General features: G+C 37.4%; 1 long non-coding RNA gene across 7 annotated transcripts in view; it reads right to left on the bottom strand.

Moving 5' to 3' along the window:
- The window catches only part of LOC106559913, a 372,001-nt gene that overhangs the window by 206,766 nt on the left and 148,926 nt on the right, over nt 1-16,309 (bottom strand). For 3 of the 7 annotated variants that reach the window (XR_005372174.1, XR_005372176.1, XR_005372177.1), the window contains exons 6-7: nt 13,707-14,008; nt 10,944-11,037 (exon numbers count right to left, since the gene is read on the bottom strand). This is a non-coding gene — a long non-coding RNA (uncharacterized LOC106559913). Of the gene's footprint in view, nt 1-5,269; nt 5,420-10,943; nt 11,038-11,289; nt 11,366-13,706; nt 14,009-16,309 lie in introns of all 7 variants that reach the window. The other 4 variants (XR_005372178.1, XR_005372179.1, XR_005372175.1 and 1 more) reach the window with 3 other exon arrangements.

Genomic DNA, 16,309 nt, shown 5'->3' with positions numbered 1-16,309 from the left:
GAACAGAATAAGTGTTATCTTTCCATTCCAAGAAGATGCCAACAGCCAACATTTCTAATGCCTTAGATGGATACACGCTGACCTCACCTAAAAGCACAGCAAAGATTTAGCAACCAAAAGCAAGGCAATCTTAGCCAAAGCATTAAGCACATGATGCAACAATAGAAAATAAAATGTTTTAAGGCTAGGGAGAAAAGAACTCTTTTGATGATGGAAGAATCAATTTAAATTTATTTTTTAAGTGACTTTGGCTGGATGGTGTTTATCAAGAGACTGTGGATGAAAGTGGATTGGGTGTTGAGGGAAAGCAAGGGCTCCTTGCAGCCAACAGACTCAAGACACATTTTCCTCAATACTGTTTTGGACTTTATTCCCCCACAAGCTTTCAAATTTCAATCACTGCCCCACTGAGTCTGGGGAGAAATTGATAAAGAAAATAATATAGCACACAATCACAAGTGAATTGAATTTGAGCACAATTGAGATGAACTGCAGTGTTTAAAAATAGAATCATTTCAGAAATAGGCTTATGGGAGAACGTTTTTCTCTTATGTGTTGCTTAAATGTTTGAGACCAGAAAGAAGGGAAGAAATTAGAAGGGTGGGCAGAAGGGAGGGGGGAGGTTGTACACTGACTTGGCTAAATGTTTATTTAATTCCTCTCAGCTTTTTCATTTTTTGGACACTTCTTCAAACTACCTGAACAGCATTAGAAAGGGAAATTGTTAAAATAAAATGATGTTGCCTATAATCACAAGTGAATTGAATTTTTCCACATGGGCTGCGGTGCGTAAAAGCCTTTTCTTTTTAAGATATATATATGTCTGTATAAAATCACTAAAGTTTTGAAGAGAGCAAAACAGAATCATAAACTCATAGACTTTTAGAACTGAAAAGGAACTTAGAAATCATCTTATCTGGTTCCCAAATTTGGCTCTACCATCAGGATCCTTGGAGAAACTTTAAAAAAATATCATTTCCTAAACCTACTCAAGATCTACTGAATTAGACTCCCTGAAGCAGAGGCTCCACAATGGATAGTTTCTCAGAAAAAAAAAAAAAAAAATTAAAAAGTCAGATATCTTTTATCTGATATCTAGAAAGTACTAACTGGATGCATCTGTCACAATGCATAGGAGAGGAATCTCAATCTCCAAGCATTTTTATGGGTATTAAGTGACAAAGCAAAGAACTGAATCCAGCATTCCTGAATCCTGGTGCATTGTACTTTCCCCTACTCAAAAAGAGAGGAACCCCACAATGCTGAGAAAGAATGAAGGAATATAAATATGAAAGAATATAAACACTTTTTCAATAATCTGGATTAAAGGAAATCTCCCCAGGAAAGTATGGGATGTTCCCAGCTGACATGTTGTAGGATTTCCAGATCACAGATTTACAGGACTAAGTAAAAAGTGTTTTGCCCTTTTCAAGGTTGAAAGTTGGGAAATCCATGCTACTTTAGTTAGAAACTATAATTCCACATCTGTGGCTCTGGTCTCTTAGAGTGTTTGGTCATTAGACAATAACAATTTCTTTATTTACAGGACAATTAACAGGATATAGTCCTAAAATAAGCTCAAACCAGATAATATAAAGATATAGGTGAAAGGTCTTACTCATAAGACTTATGCTAGGTTTAAGTCAGGAAAAAAGCTAATGCTTTAAAATATCTAAAGAACAAACCAAATCAACATTTCCTGTAAGCAGCTTTCCAATTTAGGAAGCTGCTTATGCCAATAATAGATTCTCAGAATTTGGAGTGACCTTAAAATTCACTTAGCTCAACTTTTCACCAAGGCAGGAATCTGGGCCACAATACCCATGCCAGGTGACAGGCTGAACTCTGCTAGGATAGGTTCAGTGGTATGGAATTCACTCTTTTTTTAGGGTAATCTATTGTCTCATCTTTTACTGCTAGAAAAAAAAAAGTTTACCTATTAATAGAAGTTCTATTCTGTGATTTCCAAATGTTTATGCTCTTCTGGTGGGCTTTGTTCATTTGTTTAACAAATCTGTTTCTTTTTTTTTTTTTTTTTTAAGTTTTTTTGTTTTTTATTTATTTATGATAGTCACACAGAGAGAGAGAGAGAGAGGCAGAGACACAGGCAGAGGGAGAAGCAGGCTCCATGCACCGGGAGCCCGATGTGGGATTCGATCCCGGGTCTCCAGGATCGCGCCCCAGGCCAAAGGCAGGCGCTAAACCGCTGCGCCACCCAGGGATCCCAACAAATCTGTTTCTTTTGCCAAATAGTAGCTCCTAACATATTTGCAGAAAGCTATCAAGTGACCCCCTTCTGTGGTCCTCCTCAAACAAAAGCACTTCTGTTGACTTCTGCTGTGTCCTATAGTGTGTTAGCCCACTGTATATTTTACTAGTATATTATTCATCCTATCGCGGTTGAGTATATGGTACATCTCCCATCCACTAGACTGGGATCTCCTTGAGACTGTGATCTCCTCATTGTGTTGTATTTATCCATCCCTATATCACTACCCTCGAACATAATATGTGACACAGACCATGAACTTCACTGTTTTGGTAACTGAATCACATTTTATTCTACTCTCAGGTTCCTTCTTTGGGATAAATACTCAAAATTGCTTGAACCTCAAGGCTTCTTGAGATATGTACTGTTTTGTTCAGTATCATGGCATAATACCTATTACAGGGTAATCAATTAATACTGTTGAATTAATTTGGCAATGTGTTCCAGGGCCTTCATAAATCTTATTATTGTCTTCTTCTGGACATGATGTATTTTAAGGACTCTTTTTAAAAATAAATACTACCCCAAATGGGTAAGGTGGAATTATTGTTTCCCTTGAGCTAGATATTATGTAGCTGAGATTTACATTTGATTTTTCAAATAGCCATCTTATGCCTTTGGTTCAGGTTGACCTTAAAGTTATTGAAATCTGAAAGCCCTTTCTCATGAATATTAGCATTTACATTTTCCCAGTCTTAAACAGCAGTTACTCATTTTACCTCAAATATAAAGCATATATTAAGGTATGTATAAGGTAATATAAAGCTATATTAACCTAACACTTTATATAGTAGGTCGCTTAACTAGTCAGATTCAAATCCTGGCTCTGCCACTTACTAGCTATGTGATCTTGGGCAAGTTACATCACTTTTCTGGACCTCAGTTTTATGATCCATTAATTGGTTGTTCTTGTAATATACCTAATCCATACTTTTCCCCCAAAATATATGGCAAGGGCTTTTTCAAAGAATATATAAAATATTCTTGTAACTCAAAAATAAAAATCAACCTAATAAAATGAGCAAAATATTTTTACAGACTCTTGATAGCTGGACATAGTACAGAAGGTAAAAGAAACTTCTATAAATAGGATTTTAGTGATGTGGTGGGAGGGGAAGCATTCTAGGGTCCTACCAGGTTTCAGTCTTTTAGTGAGGCTATGCCTCTAGACTGTGCACTTCTAGAGTGTTTCTCAGTTTTTCTTACTTTAAGTGGAACAGGATGGGTAGAGTGGGTTGGAGTTGGCTACTGTCCCCCTCCATATCATTGAGACTCTGATAAAACCCTAGTAGCTTAAGCCCTGGCTAAATAGTTTCTCCCAAGGCCAGATCTTGTTAAGAAGAAGAGAATGATTTGCTATATTTCAAAATAAGGACTTAACAGTTCAGTTTTCATATTCCAGCACTGGTTCCCAAGGAGGTTTCAGTTCATGGCAAGTTGTGATTTTTTGTATTTGCCTGCCCATGTCTCCAGTCTGGGGGACGGCAGCTTGCCCTAGGACCTCACTTCTCTTAGGGATCTAGAGTCATTGAATTTTCAGTTTGTTCTGCTTTTTACTTGTTGTTAGAATGAAATGGTGACTTCCAAGCTTCTTACATACTGGGCAGGAAATCAGAAGTTCCTTTGTAGCTTTTTTGATACATAGTACATAGTATTTTTTTGAGATAATACATGTGCAACACTTTCTTTGGTGTCTAGCAAATAGTAGATACTAAGTAAATATTTATGATTTTTGTATGTTTGGGCCTGTTATTCTACTTTGGCAAGATTATTCGAACCCTGTCTGTCAAACAGCTTAATAAATTGAACCTCCTAACTTTGGGCCAAATGAAAATGTAATTAGTCTGCCTCCAGTATTTTCAGACATAGCATTAACTGAAAAGACATAGAGATAGGAGCTCTGATCTAAGTTATCTTGGACATATTGATTCACACTTTTCTTTTTATACAATTGCTTAATCGCTTATACAAATGGATCTACAACATGAGCCACAAAACCTCATTCTCTTCTTCCCTACACTGAGATTCCATTGAATCTCAGTGTGTCAACTAATGTTCTGGGATGACATTGTGAGAGGCACTGTCTTGTTCTATCACCAGACATATAGCATATATTTTGTGTTAATACAGTAAGGCAAAATTAGCTGTCTTATAATCAATAGAGGAACTACTTATATGTTTGGATCAAAGGAGCCATCTGTCCAGTGCTGCTCCTGGGCTACATCAAGGCAGACTTCTGGGCAGGACACTGCACACCATAGTAAGCTTCACATTTTGGGAACGGGCTTATATGCTAAAAGTAGAGCCACCATTTTTAACTCTAACTCCATAAGTCTTATGTCAATCTCTAAACAATTTGAGCCTGAGGATAGATTCTCTAAGAACACTATGAGTTGCAGGAGGGCAAGCACCTGATACCCCGCAAACATCATTCTTATTTAGCCTCCTCAAATGGAGGAAAGCTGATGTTAAGAGACTATCTCCAGGTTCTTATAAGATTGAAGCAGAAATTGTCCCTTGGGACTACTGATGTCTCTTTTAAGTCCATTGACCCAGAATGTGAGAAACTAAAAAGATAGAATCCTTGCACCTTCCACTAAGTGAAAATCCAATATATTGTTCAATGGTCCCATTCTAAAGCTTGCTGCCAGGTGACACATTACTAGGAACACAATACAATGAACACACACGCCTTAGTAAGTCATTATAGTATTTTCACCTGAAAACAAATAACAAAACTGCTCATGGGTTCTAGACCCTGCCCTACAATTCTCTTTTCAAAGCCTTTCACATTCCTATGTCTCCTGCCCCCACCTCTCCTGATAAACATTCTGGAAAAGCCAGTTAGAAAATATGTACTGAATATTTATATTGTGCCTAGTTATGCATAAGGCTCTTGGCCAGATTTAGAAAGTTAAAAAAGAAGAAGGAAAAAAAGACGACAACAACTAAACCCTGCCTTCAGTGAGTTCACTGTCATTAGGAGGGAAGGGACCCCACCTGAAAGAGTGGTTGATCATTCTGCAGGTCATCTGAGGGCTGAGGGCTGGATTGCATACTAGAGACCACAGGTTCCAAGGACTCCTGAGGAGAGCACCACAATGAGCAAGGAATGCTGGGAAACCTTTATGGAAGGGGTGGTACAATTTGCTGCAAAAAGACAAACAGGATTGTGTGTAGGCAAAGTGATGCTTCCAGTTTTTTTCAATCATTAAACTGCACTTCAGCCTACATACATCCTGTTGCTTCTATATTCAGAAAAAAAAATTAAATTCAAAGACAAAAGTTAATCATGGGCCCCAGGCCTCTGCCTAGAGACAGTTGTCTTCTATTTCCTGGGGCTTCCCAGGGTGAGTAGCTGTCACAACTTAGCTTGGAAATAAGGTGAACACTAATTAATTTTGCGTGCCACTCTTTATAAAAAGATTTTGCCTAAATTGCAGGCAAGTTTCTATATATCAAGAAAGCAGTTTGGGATACCAAATTAAACTTTTAACTTATGTCAAAATTTAATTATGACTTTGAAATCCAGTTAAACCACACATAAAAAAATAAAATTTAGAATTATTCAAACAAAGGGACAAAGTTATTCCTCAGATGACAAAGCCTGATATCCCTAGCCTTGAAAGAAAAGAAAATAGGGGAGAAAAAAGGAAAATAAAAAAGGGAAGGCAAGGGAAGAAAAGAAAGGGTTTAGATATTTAAAAAACTAGTTGGCTTTAAGCATTTAATGAGTTTCCTAGAAATTTTCTTAAACAATATCTTCTACATACTTATCAGATAAAAATGATCTTGTATTTTTGAGATAAAAATAATCTTAATATAAAGAATTAACTAATATTGCAGCAGTGACTAAGGCCAAAAAATGGCCCAAAGATATAAGCTACAGTAAGAATAATCAGCAATTATTCAATCAACAAACATTTGTCAAAGCTTGCCATATACCAGGTACTGTGATGAGCATTAAGTTTTCCTATAGATGAGATATTAAAGGAAAGGCAGAAACATGTTAGGAACAAGTTTAGATTTGGAGAGCTCTGGCTCAGGCATCAGTCTAAGCAAAGAAGCTCCTGATGGAAGAAGCAGAGTCAGAAACCACGGAAAATGTTACAATATCTACATGGTGAACATTCTTAATTCACCTCAATGACCCAAGGGGGAGGAAAGGAAATTATTGTGACTTCAAACCATTGCTTCACTGGAATTATTTTAATACTTCTAAGTTAGAGCATTTCTATTTCCCTCATTAAATATGCTACACAACAATGATAATTTTTCTCATCCCTTTGTGACCCTTCAGTGTTTTCTCCCAAGAAATACTTGGTTCATTTAATCAGATATGTAGACAGCTTATACACACACACACACCACACATATGTGCACATGTGTGTATGTATATGTATTATGCATTATATATACACATACATATAAGTGTGTAGTATTTATATGTATTATAAATACATATTACATATATGTGTATGTATGTTATAGATTTGTGCATATATATTTATATGTGTGTACTATATATTGTTTTTAAATGCTAAAGGACAGTCACACAAGTTGTGATGCAAATAAGGCTTGAAGATTACTGAAAAATTAAATCAATTTTTACAATTATAATTACAATAAGATACATATGTAAAGTTATTAAATATGAGATTATTATCAATTATTATTTATAGTTTAGGATATAAAATATATGTCAGATAGTCATTCTCCTTTGAAGACATCATGAAGGGTAAAACAAGTCCAGTAAAACTAAAGGAGCAAAACAAAGGATGAAGCTCCATGCAGACACTTTGCTTCTGAGCCACAGGAGTATGGAGGCAGGTGACAGCTGGGGATAAAATCCAAATGAGAATGTCTGCTTATTGTGGCGCAGGTCCTTCTTACAGTTGGGCTCAGCCAAGAAAAATGCTGAATAGGTGATGAGCTCACCTCCCAGTTAGCGAGCCTGGATTCCAGCTCTTCCCCAGCACAGGACCCCATTGATAGTGTCAGGTGTTGTGTTCTAATCCTAGGCATGTCATCTGGAGCCAGTGACCATGTCAGTGTCAGTCTTTGTCAGCTGCCTTGAGGTGAACACTGTGTCCCCATCACCTGTATGGCATTGTGGCACAAATGGCAAGTGCTCACAAGGTCTGCTTGAGGAGCCAGGAGAGGCTCCTGAGCTCCTGTGTTAGGGAAAACTTAGTACATGCCTCAGTCTTCCATTCTGTCCAACTAGAGAGAGGTCTAGGATTGCAACCTCACCTTCACTAGTCTCTTCCTTCTTTAGCAAATGAGAAGAAAACCAGAAACAATGAAGTTAAATTTTGTTGGTATCTTTCAGAATGGCATGTAAGTAGCAATTGTTGATGAGAAAAACTAAGAATCTAATTCCATTATCTAATTCTATAGTTGGACACAATAATTTTCTTTCTTCTCACATTGTTTGGAGAATAATTACTTTACTGTAATATTACTTCTAAACCCCCCAAACAAGTGAAAAGTAAAACAGAGAAGACAGAAATCAAGACTCCTAAACTGGAGAAATTCTGAGATGAAAAGCTGACTGGGAAAAGATGCTGGATGGTAAATTCATAAGCTCTAAGTAGGAGTGAGCATCACTGAGGAGGGCTTTCTGCTATATATATATATATATATTTTAAAGTCCTGATAATGGTAGTTTCCACACTGGAGGAGAGTAGACAACTATGTCTGTGGAGGAGCCCCTTCTCCCTACTGGAGGCAAATGCAAGATTACTTTTGTTTGTTTTGATAGATTCATGAGAAACCTGACTCTCATGAGACTATTCAATGCTACAAAAATCAAATGTGTATTTTAGCCTGGAGAATTATCAAAAGGACTTATATTTGGACTCTAATCCAATAAAGAGAAAGACAGAAAAGGCAAAGACCCTGTCCTTTGACCTATTTATATCGCTAGATGGTAAGATGGCAGGACATTGTGTGGTACTGAACAGGGTGCTGTGGAACAGTATAGTGTGGAGTAGTGTGACTCTAGTAAAACCTTTGTGGGATCATATCCACATCATCCCAAAATATACATCATTTAAGCTTGCACCGTTTATAAACATGCATCTTTACGACTCCTTGACCCACCTACCCATTTACCTTTTATTAGTGTGCACAATTATTGCCCATATCATTCAAGCAATATTCAGTATAAACTAAAACCAGTACATTTACATAGCTTTTCCAAAATCTATGCTTTAGCTGTGGTTAAAAAAAAAAAAAAAAAAAAGACAATGGAAGGAGAGTCTCTTTCTTATAGTTAACAACATAAAAAGAAAGGAACACTTAGCAAAACACTATAAAGGCAGAAACCCAGAGCAATATCAAATATTCTTCCTTGATAAGTGACTGTACATATCTGTAGACTATCCCTTCCCATCCCCACACCCTGACATCTTACTGTACCTCAGTGTAATGACATCACACCCATTTGGGAGTAGTAATAGTGATTAATCAGCAGGGTTTCTATTATATTATTATGATATATTCTTACTATCTGAATAGGGATACTGAAATGTAATAGAATTTGGAACAAAGCCAAGAAAATTTTCTACAGAAAATCTATACACTTATGATTTTTTAAATTAATTTCTGTCTCAGGTAGTGCTGCCATTTATAAGTTTCATCTGTGTTCAGAACAGAAAAGACAACATGACCTATGACAACATACCCTGTCATTTTGTCTCAAATAGGAGTGAGATGCTTCCTCTTTGTTCACTCCACACAGCTGGTTCTGCCTTTGTTAGGTCAAATCCCCAAACACACCACTGCATATAGCTCTGAAATCATTCATATCTTGGGCAGCAGAACGGGGGGATTATTTCTTTTTTGTGGACATGATTATATTCCTATTTCATTATTATTACTAACAGCAGTAATTGTAATTATATGGCAATATTTGAAACTTTAAGTGCAGGTATTTTTTTAAAGGGGGGGGCGGGTGAGAGATACCAGTGGTCCATCTATGAATAGCTGAGAAGAAAAATGTCTGGGAGATCTCTGGGCCAATCCTACTTAGGGGACTCAGAAAAGGAGCTGAATTTATGCTAGAGTGTTAGATCCAGCTGGAGTCAACAAAGTGAAGGAGTTGCCAAAGAAACTTCTTTAGATCAATTAACAGGGGTATGATGTTAGATCCATGAAAGTGCTTGGCCAGCTCTCTCCTACATCATCATAGTAATGTATCCAATTCTGGACGCTAGGGTAGAAAAATATAATGGTAGCTTATTTTGAAGAATTGGATTAAAATAGTTAAGGGTCTAGAAATGTGTGATGTGGGGCACAACTGAAAGCAGAGAGGACATTTAGCTGAGGGAAGATTTGGAGAGTTAATGGAAATTGTGTTGAAATAATTGAACAGTGTCTGGTAGAGGAGGGAACGAACATATGGTATGGCTCTCAGAGGCCAAAGTCCAGCTGGTAGACATTGTAAGAAGCAAGTTCTTTACTCCATAAAAGCAAGTTCTTTACTCCATCATTGTGACCATCTGAGAAGGTCGTCAACTACTATCCCAGCACTGCTCAAGCACAGACCGAACACCCACTTAGGGAGGATATAGTGTCAGATGGAATGAACTTCAAGGTGCCTCCAATGCAGCAATTACTCTCATGCAATTCCCCCAATTCTCCATCTTTCATGGAAGGTCACCAGAAAGGGCAGATCTTCTTGTGTAACTTTCATCCCTACTTCATTTTCTTTTCATTTTCAAAAACTGCTGCTCTCATCACAGGGTGCAATAGTGTACTGTCTTCTCATGCTTTCTTGCTCCCTTGAGGAATGTGTTCCAGTTTGGGTAATTACATTCTGGCAGCCTAAATTATCCTTGCAGTTTACATTGAGTAAGGCATTTTTCTTTAATATCTATCCTAAATTGTTGCATAGTGTTTCTTTGTACCAGTAAATATTACATACACGCCAAGGTAATAGTCAGAACCTTGGAAACAGCCCACCTATTTGTACGCGAACAAGGAAGGATTAAAACTAATTAAAATTTACCTCGATTATTCATACTCCTTCTGCATGTTTGGGCCTTTACATTAGCAGTTAAGGGAAATAGGCTTCATGTAACCTGCACTTATTTTCCTGGATTTTGTGATTTTTTTTCAGTTCCCATACCTATCCAATTCCCACTTCACCCCAAAGCACCCAAAAGCAGGCTTCTGAGTGACAAGAAAGAGGGGTGGCTCTGTAATCTAGAGGTGGGGTAAGAAGGTTACGGTTTTGGCCTGAACTCCTTCATCATGGAGATAATTTTTAAACACAGCTCTGCAAATTCTATCATGGTCATAGCTACTCCAGTCAGAGGCTATATCCTTTTTATATATATGTGCTTTTTTTTTTTATTTTTGCTTGTCTGCCTCCTTATTAAGAGTATTTATTCTAGTTACTTTCATTGCTGACCTTGGGAGTTAGTTTATTGCAAATATTATTTCTGTTGTTTGCTTGCTCTCATTCTCGTTCTCATACACACATACTCTCTCTCTGGTCTCTGACCTCATTCCTTAATGATCACAGTATCTCATGATAGCATTTTTTCCATCAGCACATCATTTTTTCCATCTATGTTCTGCATTAGGCAAGAGCACATGCGGGCACACAGCAGCTTGTTTGGAGATCATGAGCATCAGTGAACAGTCTGCATATGCTGGTACTTACTACAGTGTGAAATAGTTTATCGACTATTGACTCTGAAGGTCAAGAAAGCAGGAGTGGGTCTACTATCTTCATGTCTCCAGGGTTCACACAAGGTCTAAAATAAACAGATATCCAGGAATTGAATGGAATTGTATGCACGAAACTCTAAACTCTAACACCCCAAAGCCATCTTGGACATCTGCCCAAAGGTCCAGAGCCTTTTCTCTGATTTCCAGGCTCACCTTCCTCTTTCAACCTTAATTTCTCTATTTCTGTCCTTTCCAAGGCAGAGATGCCTCTCTGCAAATATTATATACAAAGAAGTATTTTTTGTCCCTTTAAGATTTGGTTCTTTGCTATTTCTCACCTCTATTTCTTGACCTCTATTCCAGGTCAAGAGGTTCACTTATTTATTCATGTATTTATCCTTGATTTGACAAATCCTTATGGAAAAACAAAACAAGAATGGTGTGATTTCCAGAAGTACAGAGATGGGGGCTGTATTCATGAAACATACAGTGTTGAGAAGAAAAATATTAAATAACTATACAAATAATTATTTATTTTCTATTTAATTATTAATTTCTATTCTGAGGAGGAAAAGCCCAGAACAAGAAAAGAGTGTAATAGAGAAAACAAAATTCCACAATCCTTACGTGAGGCCAATAGGCACTTAAAAATGATCTTTGATATTTGGATGGGAACTGTTACATCAGACACTGCCTATGCTTGAGAGTCTCCCCACTCCCTGGGCTGGAGCAGGTGGAGAGAGGAGTCACTGACTAGGAATGAGGAGATCATGGTTCTTGCTTAGATGCTGCCACAGAGTCCGAGGTGGTCTGGGGAAAGCCCTTTTCTTTCTGGGCCTCTAATTCTCTGAAAGCAAGGCGGGCAGATGGCATAAAGCTCACTGTGGTCCTTCAGGCTCTGACATGTTTTGCTTCTCAGGGCAGATGCCTTAACTTAGAGCGAACAGCAGGCAGGTATGACTGGGCTGCTATTTAGGCCTGAAGTTGCTAATTAGGCATGGAACACTACATACGTTTTACTTCATCTGAACTTTAGATAATTTTTGCTTTACAGTTTACTCTTTCCTCTGTACAATCTCCCCATCTATTCTAAACGGATTCACAAATGGTTGCAAGAATTTGGGGGCTTACGTTGGCTGTTTTGCAATTCAGACAAGTGATTAGAATATTCCCAGCACATACACTTAATCAAAACAAGCCCAATTAAGCTCACTACTCCAGATTCCACCTCATTAGCTTTCTGTTCCTAAAATATAACAGATGTCATTGCTGCAGGCCCGGAGGTACAGACACATTTTTCAGCTAAGCACTTACAATGCAACCTAAGTTACAGGAAGATTTAATTATTACTTTCATTGTCATGGCTTCCTGTGGAAGCTCATTTTTCACTTAATAGCAATCTCTTTCTACCTAGTTGCCCACTGCCACCAAAATAATGCGTCTTTCTCCTCAAATAGTGAGTTCATAAAAAGTCTCATCCCTATCCTCTCCTTTTTTTGCCTGGTAAATTGATTTTGGTTGCTCCTGGACTTATCTGACCCTGTACTTTTTATTAAGTGAATGGAAGGAGGAAGAAATGGCATGCAGTGATTCCCTCACCTTTCTTAATAACACACGGGCTTGTTTATTGGCTGCTCTGGCACCTGTACTCAAAGGAGGGTTCACGTTTCTATTTGTCCCCACCGCATTTTGGACAATATTGTGTTATAGCCCTTAGTTTGCATTGCAATTCTTTGTATGCATTTGCTCCTTCTCAAGGCCACCAACACTTCTAATCCTGGACCCCAAAATATTTCTCTTCATATTCCCAACTCTAAGCACCTACCATCACACAGTGGGCACTGGGGTTTTAAAAATGAAGGAAAATTAAAAAAGGAAACGAATCCAATTCTGTTCTGGGCAAAAAGAAATGAAAATGCTTTATGTGAGAGAGAGAGAGTTGGTAACTGACTCTTGTAAGTGGAGTAATTAGTGATTATTTGTCCAACAAGCAGGTAACTGAAAATCTCAGTCAAATACATTATTCACAGGTTTAACCCATTTTTCTAATCAATGTCAACATTAGTTCACTAGGTCTTATTGCCTTTTTTTTTTTTTTTTTTTTAATTATACTGCTTTGGATTATTGTGGAAATGCCATATTTTGAGATTCTAACAGTCCGGGAACGAATAAGCACTCTGGCATGTTATATATACAAGCAGACTCCCATCTTCTCCCTCACAGACCATGGGGAGAAGTATGTCAGACCGCACCTCCTATTCAAGGTAAATTAGGCACTTTGTGTTTCAAGATGGGTTTTACTCACGAGTATATCTCTTTTTCCTCCTCCCCTCATTTTATATTTCTAAATAAGTACTTCTTTTCTAAAAAGGCTGTGGGAAATTGTTTGTTTGCTTTTTCCTGGAAATATTAAGCAATGAGACTCCAAAATAGCCACCCCTTCATAGATGTAACTCTTGTTTAGATCTGTAGGTAACCCTGGGCTTATAATTCATAATTACTAGGTGATAGGATGCAAACACTCTCTCTCTCTCTCAATATATATATATATATAGATAGATAGATAGATACATAGATAGATATATTTATATATCTATCTATATCTATATCTAAATATATAGAGAAAGATAGATATAGATATTAGATAGCTATAGATAGATATTAAATAGATATAGATAGATATATGTAAATATATATATATACAATGAGATTATAAAAATATGATTTTTAGTTTTTAAAACTGATAAGAACTTACATATCCAAATGAGTGCCTGAGTTCCTTTCTCTTTACTGAGTCTCCTTTGGTGAGTGGAAAATAATTCCAAGAAGGCTAACGTGACTCAGAGCTTTCCAAATCTTCTTTTACAAAATTTCTAGAGAGCCATGTATTAGCTCCGGCTGCCATAACACAATGCCACAGACTGGGTGGCTTAAACAATAGACATTTATTTGTCACAGTCTGGAGGCTGGCAAGTCTCAGATCAAGGTAACCAGCTCCTTCAGTTCCTTATAAGAGCCTTCTTCCTGCTATCTTCTCACTGTGCTCTCACAAGGCTTCTTTGTGCACGTAGAGAGAGGGAGGGAGAGAGAAGAAGAGAGAGAGAAAGAGAACACAAGTGAACTCTCTGGTATCTCTTCTCATAAAGGCACTAATCCCATTGGACCAGGGCCTCAGCCTTGTGACCTTATTTAATATTAATTACCTTCATGAGGTCATTACCTTCAAATACAGTCACATTCAAGTGTTAGGGCACCAATATAGGAATTTGGTCAGGGAACAAAAATATTCAGTCCACAAGCCAGTCTGAGAAAAATAACACAAAATTTCAACTGCATTGCCTTGAAATCAGAGACTGTGTTTCAAAAGGAGAAAGCACGACTTGCTATTTTTTAGTCACTCTTACTCATCTGACTCATTTACTTGACTTGGCTATAAATAATCTTTGGCAGTTTCTAATATTAAAATTCACTATCAACATGTAAAAAATTATCACTACAGAACAATGTACTACAGGGTCTGAAGACACTTTTCAAGGAGGAATTCGATATTTATTTAGAATAATTATAGCATTGTTAGAATTAGTGCATGGGTGTCTAGGTTGATTCTGATATACGGAAAAGCATATAATCAGTTAGAGAATGTGGAGTGTGTTTTTCAAGACAACCAATAGCCTGTGTATATAGTAATACCTTCAAGTCATAACGTACCTATAACGCACCTGTAATTAAATAGCACCATGTCATATAAGAGGCAGCAGAGCATACTGAAGTTAAATACTGATGCTTTTATTTTTGGATTCCTTGAAAGTAGGACAGTATCTGTCTTGTTTATGACTTTATCTCTAGGGCCTAGAATAATGCTGAGCACAAAATAGGTACTTAATAAATTCTTATTGAATTGAATTGGTAGGTAATTCTCTAAAAGGTCAACTAACTGGATTCTGCTAAACCTGAAGCCTCTTTAATACAAAGCAAGGATTGGAAAACTATATCCCTGGGGTCAAATCTGACCTGCCATCTGTTTTTATATGGATTCTGAGCCAAGAATAATTTTTGCATTTTTAAAAGGTTGGGGGGAAAATCAGAAGAAGAATAAAAGTTCATGCCACTTGAAAATTATATAAAATTCAAATTTTAGTGTGTATTATTAGAACATAGTGTAAATACAGTCATTTTTATTAACAAATCCAGACTTAGTAAGAAGAAATTTTATCCAAAAGGATTACTGCAAGGGGGTGGGTGGAGGAATTGTTGCAATAGGAAGAGGGAGACCATAGCAATAGAAAGAAAGCTCTGGCTATAAAATCACCAAACATCTCAAGGGTTAGACACAAAGGAATTTTCTTTTGTAGAAAAAATGGACAAGATGAGAGAGACCCAAGTGTGGAAGTAAGTTAAAAAGTAGATTTGTAACTCTGGGAAATGAACAAAGGGTAGTGGAAGGGGAGGTTGGTGGGGGACTGAGTGACAGGCACTGAGGGGGGCACTTGACGGGATGCGTACTGGGCAAATCAAACACCAATAAAAAATATACATATTAAATTTTTAAAAAGGAAAAAAAATAAAAATAAAAAGTAGATTTAATGAATTGTAGATGGAATGTCAGAATGTTTCTTGCTGAGGCTATTCTATTTTCTGGAGCTACTCTTAAAGAAGAGCTATCACTGGCTGAGAGTGGGTCAAAGTTCAGAAGCCTAAGGGAAGGTGAGACTCTTAACCAAAGTTTGGTTTAAAAGCATTTTGTTCTCATTTATCAGTGGAGACAAAAGAGTTTAGCTAATTATGTATGAAGCAAAAAACAAAACAACAACAAACAAAAAAACCCAGAATCTGGAGAGTTTGTTCCTGGCCCTGGCATGGGTAAACAACAGGGCCATCCAGGAATCTTATCTAAATCAATGGGGAAAGGCGTTCCTTTAAGCTGTTTCCTAGAAGACAACAGGGTTGGGGGATTTCTTAACCTTTTTGTTTTCCAGGACCTCAGGGTGCTGGTAAAATTCACCATGTTTCTGTGGCCACACCCATTTATTTATATATTATTCATGGTTATTTCTAGGCTATGAGGCAGAATTGAGTAGTTACATGGAGACTGAATGGTCCACAAAGCTAAAATAGTTACTGTCTGCCTTGTTAGAGAATAAGTGTGTTGACTCCTGACACAAAGGAACTGGAGTAGTGAGAAAGACTTTGGTTAAACTGGTGAAAATTCCAAATAATATAAAGGCAACATAGCTTATTAAACTCTTACTCAGCCTCCCAGAATTCAGTGAAATCTCCAGAAAGACACTGCCCTCTGACTCTTGCTACAGGCTGTGCTGAGTGCTTCCTCCATGTGCCTGTGACACCCTCCTATGACTC

Source organism: Canis lupus, chromosome 17 (genome assembly GCF_011100685.1).
Source record: "Canis lupus familiaris isolate Mischka breed German Shepherd chromosome 17, alternate assembly UU_Cfam_GSD_1.0, whole genome shotgun sequence".
NCBI lineage: Eukaryota > Metazoa > Chordata > Mammalia > Carnivora > Canidae > Canis > Canis lupus.
This window is presented reverse-complemented; position numbering and strand designations above follow the sequence as displayed.